The sequence below is a fragment of the Tamandua tetradactyla genome, chromosome 5 (assembly GCF_023851605.1).
Source record: "Tamandua tetradactyla isolate mTamTet1 chromosome 5, mTamTet1.pri, whole genome shotgun sequence".
NCBI lineage: Eukaryota > Metazoa > Chordata > Mammalia > Pilosa > Myrmecophagidae > Tamandua > Tamandua tetradactyla.
In genome coordinates, this window is record NC_135331.1 from 137,997,557 (window position 1) to 138,007,889 (window position 10,333).

Here is a 10,333-nt window from a genome sequence, read left to right on the forward strand (position 1 = left end):
AAAATTGAACTTAGAAAATTGTTCAGCAACAGATCTGTACTAAAACAAATGTTAGAGGAAATTCTTCAGGTTAAACAGAAATGACATCAATGATAATTTCAATCTACAGAAAACAATGAACATCAATGGAAATGATAACTATATGGGTAAGTGTAAAGTACATTTTTTCACAATGGCTTTAAAAGAAAATCTTAACCCAAAATCCTGACTAAGAGGTATACCCAAGCTATTACTATCATGCATTATATTTCACTTTTACTTTTTTGTAATGACAAGATATAGTTTGTGCCTTCTAACTAGAATTCATACTGCTATTCAAATAAAGTAATTAAAGATTGCAAACTGCTTTAGTTGAAACTTAATTCAGTTGAACATTGAAAATTAAATCTGTTTAATTTAAAACTTATAGCAATGTAGCATTTATGATATTTACAGACTTAAAATATACAACATTCTCATAAAGGATGAGAAAGGGATGAATAAAACTAAAAGATTGCAAGATTCTTAATGCTTATATGAACTAGTAAAACTTCTCGAAGTGTATGCTTAAGACACTTAGGATCTCTGTAATTTGAGAAGTTTGCCAACCTCATAAAATTACTATCTTGAATGAATTCTAGCTCAACAACCTTTTATGTTCTAGATATTAAGATTGACTCTGTGGAAATATCCTTCTCTACTTCCATCCCCTACTTGTATCAGGTTAATGATTTAGCAGAGAAATAGACCCCCCAAAATACTTAGTCTAATAGGATAAAAAAAAAAGATAATTATAATTTTTAAAGTAGGTGTTAAATGTAATATTCAGTAGAATATCAGCTCAATGGAAATTTGCTTTTTTAGGTATGTCAATGAAGACTTTCTAAGAAAAAAGAATTCTGAACCTGAAACTCTTAGTTTTTATAGGTGTTGCTTTTGTTTTGGGGGGTCTTTCAATAAGTAAAAGAGTAAAGTGAAATGTTCACACATACACATTTATTTTCCCTGCTTTATCAGCTGAAAGGTCCTAGAAGCAAGGAAATGGTACAACAACAAGCTCACCTAGTACCCAGATCTTGGTTTCTAATGCCATTTTTCCAATAACTGGAACCATATACCCTCGAAGAAATTGCTGATTTTTGGACTTGGGCAGAGAATATACAAGATGAACCTGGAGCATCTTGGAGAACCAGAAAGCTATGAAATGCTAAAAAGAAAAGGGAAAAGAAAAAACGGCAGCAATGGGAAAATATCAAAGGGGCATAGGAGTCAACTGAAAGAGCTCTCAATGGCCAAAGCTGGAATAATTGAGCAACAAAATAATGTAATATTGTATTATGACCCAAAGTATAAAATAAATAGCTGTGAATCCATAATGATATAATTGACAGAATAAATAAATAAATGGGGAATAAGAAATCTCCCATGCAGAAAACTTTCAAATAATTTGTGTAGAGACTTTGCCCTCAAGGAGGCACAGCATAACTCCCCATCCAAGTGTGGGCTGCCTATAGCAACTTCCTTACAAAGCGCAATGAATGGAAAGTGGAAAAGAGAATAACTTTACCTGGAGAAATGTAATAAATCTACTTCAGCCAGGTGATATGTCATGTTGATTTTATGTACCCTTGATATGATGTGATGGAATTAGTACTTCATTTCTATGGTCTTTCTCCCTAAAATGTTTAACACTCGTCTAATTACTAGAAAAATATAGACATATCAGAATTGAGGTTCATTCTACAAAATATTTGACCGGTACTTCTCACAATTTTCAAGTCCATCAAAACTTGATGAAATTCTGAGAAACTGTCACAGCCAAGAGGAGCCTAAGGAGACATGATGATTAAAGATATGTGGCATCCTTGATGGGATCCTGAGTTAGAAAAAAGACATTAGGTAAAACTAAAAATATATATTAATAAAGTATGGACATTAGTTAATAGTAATATATCAATGTATCAATTATTGATACCAATATATCAATATAATTAAAATGTAACAAATGCACAATACTAATGTAAGATCGTTAGTAATTGGGAAACTGGGATGGCTACTCCCTGTATTATCTTCACAATTTTTCTGTAAATCAAAAACTGCTCTAAAACACGAAGTTTGTTTGTTTAAAAGTAGAATGTACAAAAGTATAGAATATGAAATTTTAAATAGGACAGTATGACTGGAGGTTTGGTATATAAAAGAGAAGAAAGGAAATGAAGTTAGAAAATAATCATGACGTACTTTTATAACTCATTGGTCCTGTATGCCATGTTAAGGAATCTGTACATATTCCCCTTTAGGAATTAATTGAACAATACCTCAAAGAAATAGAAATATCAGTTTGTAATATTTTACCTCAAAGCCATCTTCACAAGAAATTTGTGTCCTGATGGTGCTTTTAACTTGTAAAATTATTTTATACAACTGAAGGATATGGAGGCTGTGAAGATAAAGGAATCAAGATCTAGTTGAAGTCATTCCATAGTTTTTGTTTCCATTTTTGCTGCTTTACTTTTTCTTGTTTAATTTTCTCTGTGAACTGTGTTCCAGGCAAACTGCTAAGATGTTAAGATTCAGGAATTAACTTGAAGCTCATTTTCTGATCATTATTGCTTTTCAGTAAAAGATAGGATTGAACTCACAGCCTTTATCTAATTATTATTGTTGTAACTAGTTAGCATTTAGTTGAATAGCTATTATGTGCCAGGCCTCCATATTTATTTTTCTAATTCTTTTAAAATTCTCTTGAGGAGGATGTCTATTTTTTAGACAATGAATCTCAGGCACTGAAAGACTAATATGCTGAAATTTACAAAGAAGAAATTAAGAGGAGTCTGAAAAAAGAACAAGAAATCAGTAAGGAAAATGTCTCCATAAACAAACTCTGATGTGTTCCTAACCTTAACTGGGTATTTAAAACCTTAATCAGTGTATCTGTACACATTCAGTACACATTCCTTAAATACTGAAACCAAAGATTGAATATGAGTTTTACCTATACTTTAATGTTACGTAATAAACGTGTGGAGAAATCTTTATTTTCCATATTCCCACTGTGAAATACAATGTGTTTTACATATTTTTAAAATACTATCTCAACATTGAAGAAGGAACCCAAATCTGTGCTCTAGAAATTATAACAATTGCTGAACTACCTCATAAGCAAAGTAGATCATTTTGACTGAATGATACTCCGTTTTGTTTACAATCTTGACGAGTTTATCTTTGCATGTTTGGGGGCAGAGGCTCTACATCATGTGAAAGAGAAAAACTAGCCAGGTGGGCCCAGTCCAGGAAAAGTACAATTAAGGCAAAGAGCTCTCCCCAGCCACACCACCAAAGCAGCACTTCCAAGAACAAACAGGACTTTGGGGTATGTTTACATGCTTTGCTGAGGGATATGCAATATAAATATCATCCCCTGTCTCCCATGTGAAATCTTCAGAAAATTATGTATTGTTTAGATTTGACAGTGTGAGAATGGATTCTTAAAGGATCTTGAAAGGTACAGTGTGGATGGCTTTAGCATGAACACAGAAATAGCATATATGGATTCAGCAGCAGTTGAATCACGAATCCCTGATTGCAATTGAAAGTAGTCTTATGCTGAGATTTATCCTGGGGAGAGACTGAGATATCAAACTACATAAGAAACAGTTCATAGAACTGTTACTTTTGATAAAAATATTTTGTAATCTAAATCAGTTGGTTTTCATGGATTTCCAGAATAATTCTTTCTATATGTTTAGAAATATGTATATTTAGAGCAACATTTCCAGATTTCACATTTATTTTCAAATCTGGATCTTGTTGAATAATTATATATTAATTTCCTGTGATATTTCTCTTGACACTTGAAAAGTGAAAGCATTTTAGCCTTTTTTGCCTGAATATGATGTCAACTTTGGGAATATATTAAATTTAAGCATATAATATTTTTTGGCCAAGACTAAGTTTTATCATATTTGAGTAGTTTTCTTCTATTTATATTTTAGAATATGAGAGCTCTACCTGAATTTATTAAGTGTCTTTTGATCATCTCTGATGTAATTTAGAATTCTTTTCCTTCAATTTTTAAACATTATAAACTATGCTGATAGATTTTCTAATAATTCCTACCCTTGAATTACTGAAATGAGCCCTACTAAAAATATTATATAAAGATACTGCCATTTGCTAGTATTTTATTTAGAAAGTTGCCCCTTTGTGCATTATAGGGTTTCTATGTAGTTTTATTTTTATACTTTTGCCATATTTTAAAATTAAATTATGCTGGGCAGGCCATGGTGGCTCAGCGAGCAGAGTTCTCACCTGCCATGCCAGAGACCCAGGACTGGTTCCCGGTGCCTACCCATGCAAAAAGAAAAAAAAAGAAAAAAAAATTTAATTATGCTGGCTTTGTAAAGTAAATGGAGAGAATAAAAGTCAGTATAGAAGAGTTTATGCTGCAGAAACAAACAGAAAAATCTTGATGGCTCACAATAAAAAATCTGGAATATTTCTGATCCATGTGGAAAAAAGGAAAAGAAATATTGCAAAAATATACTGGCTGTTACATCTGCCAGGATGCAACACTCATCACTTCTGCTTATGTTTCATTCACCAAAGCAAGTTGCATGGTCTCTGCTGTGCTCAACAATGTGGGGAAAATGCTTCTCCCCTGCAAGAGCATCAACTATTGACGGACATTAATTCAATCTATCCCAAGAAGTTTCCAGCTTTCTCTATGGCCTGAAATAAATATCTTTAGTGGTTAGAACTAAGCATGCTCCATCTACCCCTGATTCTTTGTATAAGATTAGAACTTTAAACAATAATCCAATCTTTTCTCTGGTTATTGGCACATTCATGTTTTTTTCTTCTTAACCAGTCCATTTTGGTCACCAACATTATTCCATGAAAAGAACAACAGTAAAATAATTCTCTCTAGTTTCTTAAATTTAGTGCCATACAATTGCATACATATTATAGCATGGCTTTTATTCTTTCTTGAATCTGTAATTGTGTTATCATTTCTCATTTTTAATTTGTTTAACTTTGAATTTCATTGTTTTTATCAATAAAATACTAATATTTGAAAACTGCATCTAAAAATTTTTGTTTCAGATTTTTCTGCTTTCTTTTTATTGTATTTCTCCTTATGACTCCTTTGCATTATTTTCCCTAACTTCTTAACATGAATATGAATTTCTTTACAATTTAGTATCTTTTCTATAATAATGAAGGCATATAAAACTATAAATTTCTTTTGAATACAGCTTTGGTTGTGCCAGTACTTTTAGTATGAAGTGTTCTTGTTTTCATTGCTTGCTGTGGGTTTTTTTCTTTTCAGAGTTTTCTTCTTTTACATCAAAGAATTATCTTGGAGTGCATTTCCTAATTTTCATGTGATTGTAATATTTGTAACATTTTAAATATTTATTTCTAACTATTGGATTATGGATAGAAAATATTGCAAATAAAACTATTTTTTGAAATAATATTTTCAAACATTTTGTAGCCAAGTACCTGAACATATGGCAATAATGTATAATTATTATTTGGGGGGAAGTTAGGCATTTTATATTTATATAAAATTGAATGTTTAATTTTTCTTTGCACTTGGGTTTTGCTGCCTATTTGATCTCTCCAGTTTTGACCATACCAAATTTATATCAATTTCTCATTTTTCCCTTAGTTTTTGCTTTATATTTTTACCTGCTTTGTTTGTGGAATAAATAGGTTTATAAGTATTATATGTTTTTCCTAAATTGCGATTTCTATCAATGCATAATTATTTATTTATCCTACTGGTGCTACCTGATAAACATTAACACTAGAATTCCTCCTTAATGTTTGTATTTGCCTAGCATTTTTTGTTAATTCCATGTTCAATCTCCCTTTGTCTTTGGTAAATTTCTTGTAAACAACATATTGTGGTATTTTACTTTTTGATTGTATTATAAAGTTTCTGTTTTGTATTATGAGAATTCAGTTCATTTACATTTAGTATAATGCCAGATATACTTGATTGTATTCCTTCTAACATTTATTTTTAACTTTATTGTTATTTTCCTTTTCCTAATTTTCCTGATTGGATCAAATCAGTACTCATTTCATTTTATAACTGAACAGGTCTATCATATTATTCTATTAATATGTATTTTCTCTGTCTCAATTTTCATAATAAAAATGTATCTTTCTTATATAAAAATATAAATTCAAATATTTCTTCCGTTGAGATTCTTTGTTTCCTTGCTGATTCACTCGCTAACTCATCTATTAAGATGGAGCTTGAAAGTATACATGTTTTCTCATTCTGTGCCTTTTGCTCACTCACCACATGAAACATTTGGGACTTTCTTTCTCACCCTCTTCCACTTAACCCATGGGTTTGTTTGTTTCTTTGTATGATGGAGGCGGGGGTCACATTTCATTCTTTTTCCATGTGAGTATCCCCTTATGACCATTTGTTGAGTTCTGTGGTTTGGTTTTTCATTTGTTTGTTTGCTTGTTTGTTTGAGAAGTGCATGGGCTGGGAATGGAACCGGGTCTCCTGCATGACAGGTGAGAATTCTACCACTGAACTACCCTCACACCCCCTAAACCATGGGTTTTAAACAAGACCTTTTTTTAGTTCTTAGTTATAAATGTTCTTCCCTAGCCATCATCTTTTCTTCTAACAAAGAAATCTTTGTCATTATGCAATTAAATATTTTCTGACAGTTTATATTACCCATTACGATTTAAATATGCATGCGTATCTCAAAATTGATTGCTCACCATACTTTTCTTTCCTTTTTTTCTGCTTCTGTCTTTAGTATTTTCTTGAGTATTTTCCTCAGATAGAAGAAATGCAGGCTTTTTGATCTGGATATCTTTCTTTTGCTATCACAAGATAGTGAGCTCTTGATGATTTTAAGATTTTTGGGCATTGTCCTTATTTCTCAATATTCTCTAGATGTTATTTCACTCTCTGTGCTTAATATGAGAAATCTGATTCTAGTGTGTTTTTTTATCTTTGTAATTAACTTGTTTTTTTCTGATTGAGCACTTGTAAGATTTTACTTTTCTGTATACTTGAAGTTGTGAACATTTCTTAGAATATGCCCAGTAGAATTTTTTCTTCATTGTTATAGCTTTGCAAGCTATGTAAACTTGTAGTCTGAGGTTTTTTTAGTATTATTTGTTTAATTATTAATTCTCCTTCCTTTGATCCTTTTCTATTTTTAACTTTTATTATGCATATATTAATTCCTCTATGTGTTATTTTTAGTTCTTTCATCTTTTCACTTATGATTTTTATCAGTTTGTATTTTTGGTCTGCAATTTCAAGTATTTCTTCCATGCCACTCACTTACTCCACTAATTAATAATGACCACCCTCTCTCCTTTAAAGCAATTACTAAATTCTCAGCGTGAACACTGTGTCTCTAGTTTTAGGAAGTCTTGGGCTTTTTCCCCCTCTTCTTTAGGGTCCTTAATACCTCTTATTTACTTTTTCAAGCTGGTATTTCTCCCTTCCAGGGCTTCTATTTATTAGGGGACTTTGGAGAACACTATCTCGCTCTCACGCTCGCTATTAATTAGGATCACTTAGACATTTCATCAGTTGTCTCAATGGGTCTCATACTCAGACTCTGAGGTCTCTTAATTGATGGCAGTTCTTTGAGTGGTGGAAGGAGCAACCGCCCCTATGCTCCTATGATCTAGGAAGGGGAAATTGTTAATACTCTTTTGAAGGTCAGGAGGAATCTGGTAAACTCCATCTCTTGGTGTTCTTCTAGCCTTGGGAATAAAGAAGACTTAATCCACTTTAATCATCCCCTTTTTGACTCCTTGGAGGTAGGAGATGAAACACAGTCTGAAAGGTTTTCTCCAGAATCTGCCACAATCTACCCTCAGTTCTAGTTCAGTGAGATTAATATGACGACGTTGCCGCATAGAACATTTAATTCACGCATTAATACACTTATTCATATTCTGTTAATACTGTTGATCTGAGTAGAATGTGATAGGTTGTTCTAGGCTAATACTCCACAGCAAAAATGAGAAAAAAGTAGATAAATTACAAAAATCATTTATTTAAAGGTAATAAATGCCATAATTTATTGGGGCAGTGTCATAGTGTATATGGGCCAGTGTGACAGTGGCTCAGTGGCAGAATTCTCACCTGCCATGCCCGAGACCTAGGTTCTATTCCCAGTGCCTGCCCATACAAACAATAAATAAATAAGGATACCAGAGGCACGCTATATCAGAGGAATGTATATTTGAATATACGATAAGGGTGGACAAACAACTTCTAGTGAGGTGAAACTGTTTAGAGGAGATGATGACTACCAGCAATTTTCCTCCTGGGAGCATTTGCAGATTCTGGGCAAATATTCTAAACTCGGCTTGGCCCTCACAGTGGGCTTCTGATTGGGGGGGTGGGGGTAGAGAGGCCTAGGAGAGAGCAATCAGAAAAGCTTTAAGTTGCCTGAAGTGAAGAATTGATCATTTGAGACCTCAAAATACATGGACAGATTATTCCATTTGTTAGTTCTATTGCTATGAGTGAGGTTGGAGAGAAAAGCTTAAAACTTCTAAATGACAGTGTGAAGTCTCCCAACAACTCACTGTATTTCAGAAACAAAGACCTGCCAGGTGAAGGTACCCACTGTAAGCCTACACCCAGTCTCTTCTTAAAAATATGTTGTCCTATTTTGCAACTGCATAAGCCAGGAGAGTGGAGAGCTATACCGGTAATCTCTTAGAGGTAGAGTTGGGTGTCCTGCAGTCTTTCAGGTCTGAGGAATCAGAGAATATGCAGACTCTCAATTTAAAGCATGTCATGCTCTACCCAAAGAACAAAGATAAATCAGAGGAAGATTAAAACTACAATTTAGGTTTGACACAGCTGAACCCTTGTCATATCTGTTTCAGAGGGGAAACAGAAACTCTCCCTTTTTTTAACATGCTCCCCGACATATGAAAAAATATTAGACAAGCAAAGAGGCAAGAGTTTATGACTGATAACCAAGAGTAGAAACATACACACTGATAATCCAAATAGCAGAGTTAGTAGACAATTTTTTTTAACTATGATTAATATAGAGAAAAATATAGGGGAATAATTGGATAAAGTGAAAGGATAAAAATGTTCACCAAAGATGAAATATTTATTTAAAAGAATCTAATAAAATTCTAGAATTTAAAAACTAGGAAAGCTGAAATTAAGAACTCAACATCAAATTAGACAAAGCAGAACAGAAGATTAGTGAACTGAAATACGGTTTAATAGATGTTACCCAAATTAATTACCAAGAGAAAAAGAATGAAAAAGAGAATAGATTCTAAGAGATATGTGTAACTTGCTCAAAAAGTCCACACATTAATTAGAGTATCAGGGGAGAGAAGACAGAGAATGGGGTAATGTTAAAAGACGTAAGTTGTAATTCTCCAAAACTAATGAAAGATTTTAATATGCTACCAGAAGCCTTGCTAACCCTCTCATTTATTTAATAATCCTTGAACAAATCTCCTAATGAACTTTGACCTTAATTCTATCATTTGTGAAATAGGACTAATAAAATAAAAATCTCCCACTTAATATTTTAAGTTCCACAAGGGCAGGAAAATATACATTTTGAAATCTTTAAGTCTATAGCATATAGAAGATACTTTATAAATATTGTTATAAAATGAATGTTTCTTTCCATCCACTAAGCTTTAAACTTATCAGAGAAATTTCTTCAATGCATTAAAAAATTTGCACCTTGGTTTTACATACAAAGTAACCAGAAAAAAAAAATTTCACTTATCTATTAAAACCTGATGAATTAATTCACATACAAAGTAAACAGAAAATAAATGTTCACTTCTCTATTATCTCTTGATGAATTCATTCATTATTCATTAAAAAACAATCATTTGAGTTTGATCTAGCATACCTAAACAAAGATATGTTATTTAATGTTCATTTCATAATGACCCATGTAGACCATTACTCCTCGTATTCAGTAGCAAGAAAAATAAATCTCTTCAGATAAAACATCACAATATAATTGAGTTCAATTTTTATTTTTGTATCTAGAAAATTCAGAACCAAATCAGTGATTACCTGAAAGAAATAACTTATTCAAGTTACATAGTGACATCAAAAACCTTACTTCTGATCATCAATTTTATTTTATTTCTATTTTTAATTTTCTTATTTTAGAGTTTATTTAATTTTATACTGTATGACATTATTAAAATATAGCTCAACTGAAAGATGTATGGAAATAGGCAGCAGAAATGACATTGTACAACTAAAAAAAATTGCTGACATCTATTCAGTGTTTTCCTATTTTTCTTATCTGTGTGTGTTTAAGTTTTGTTTTGCTTTGGT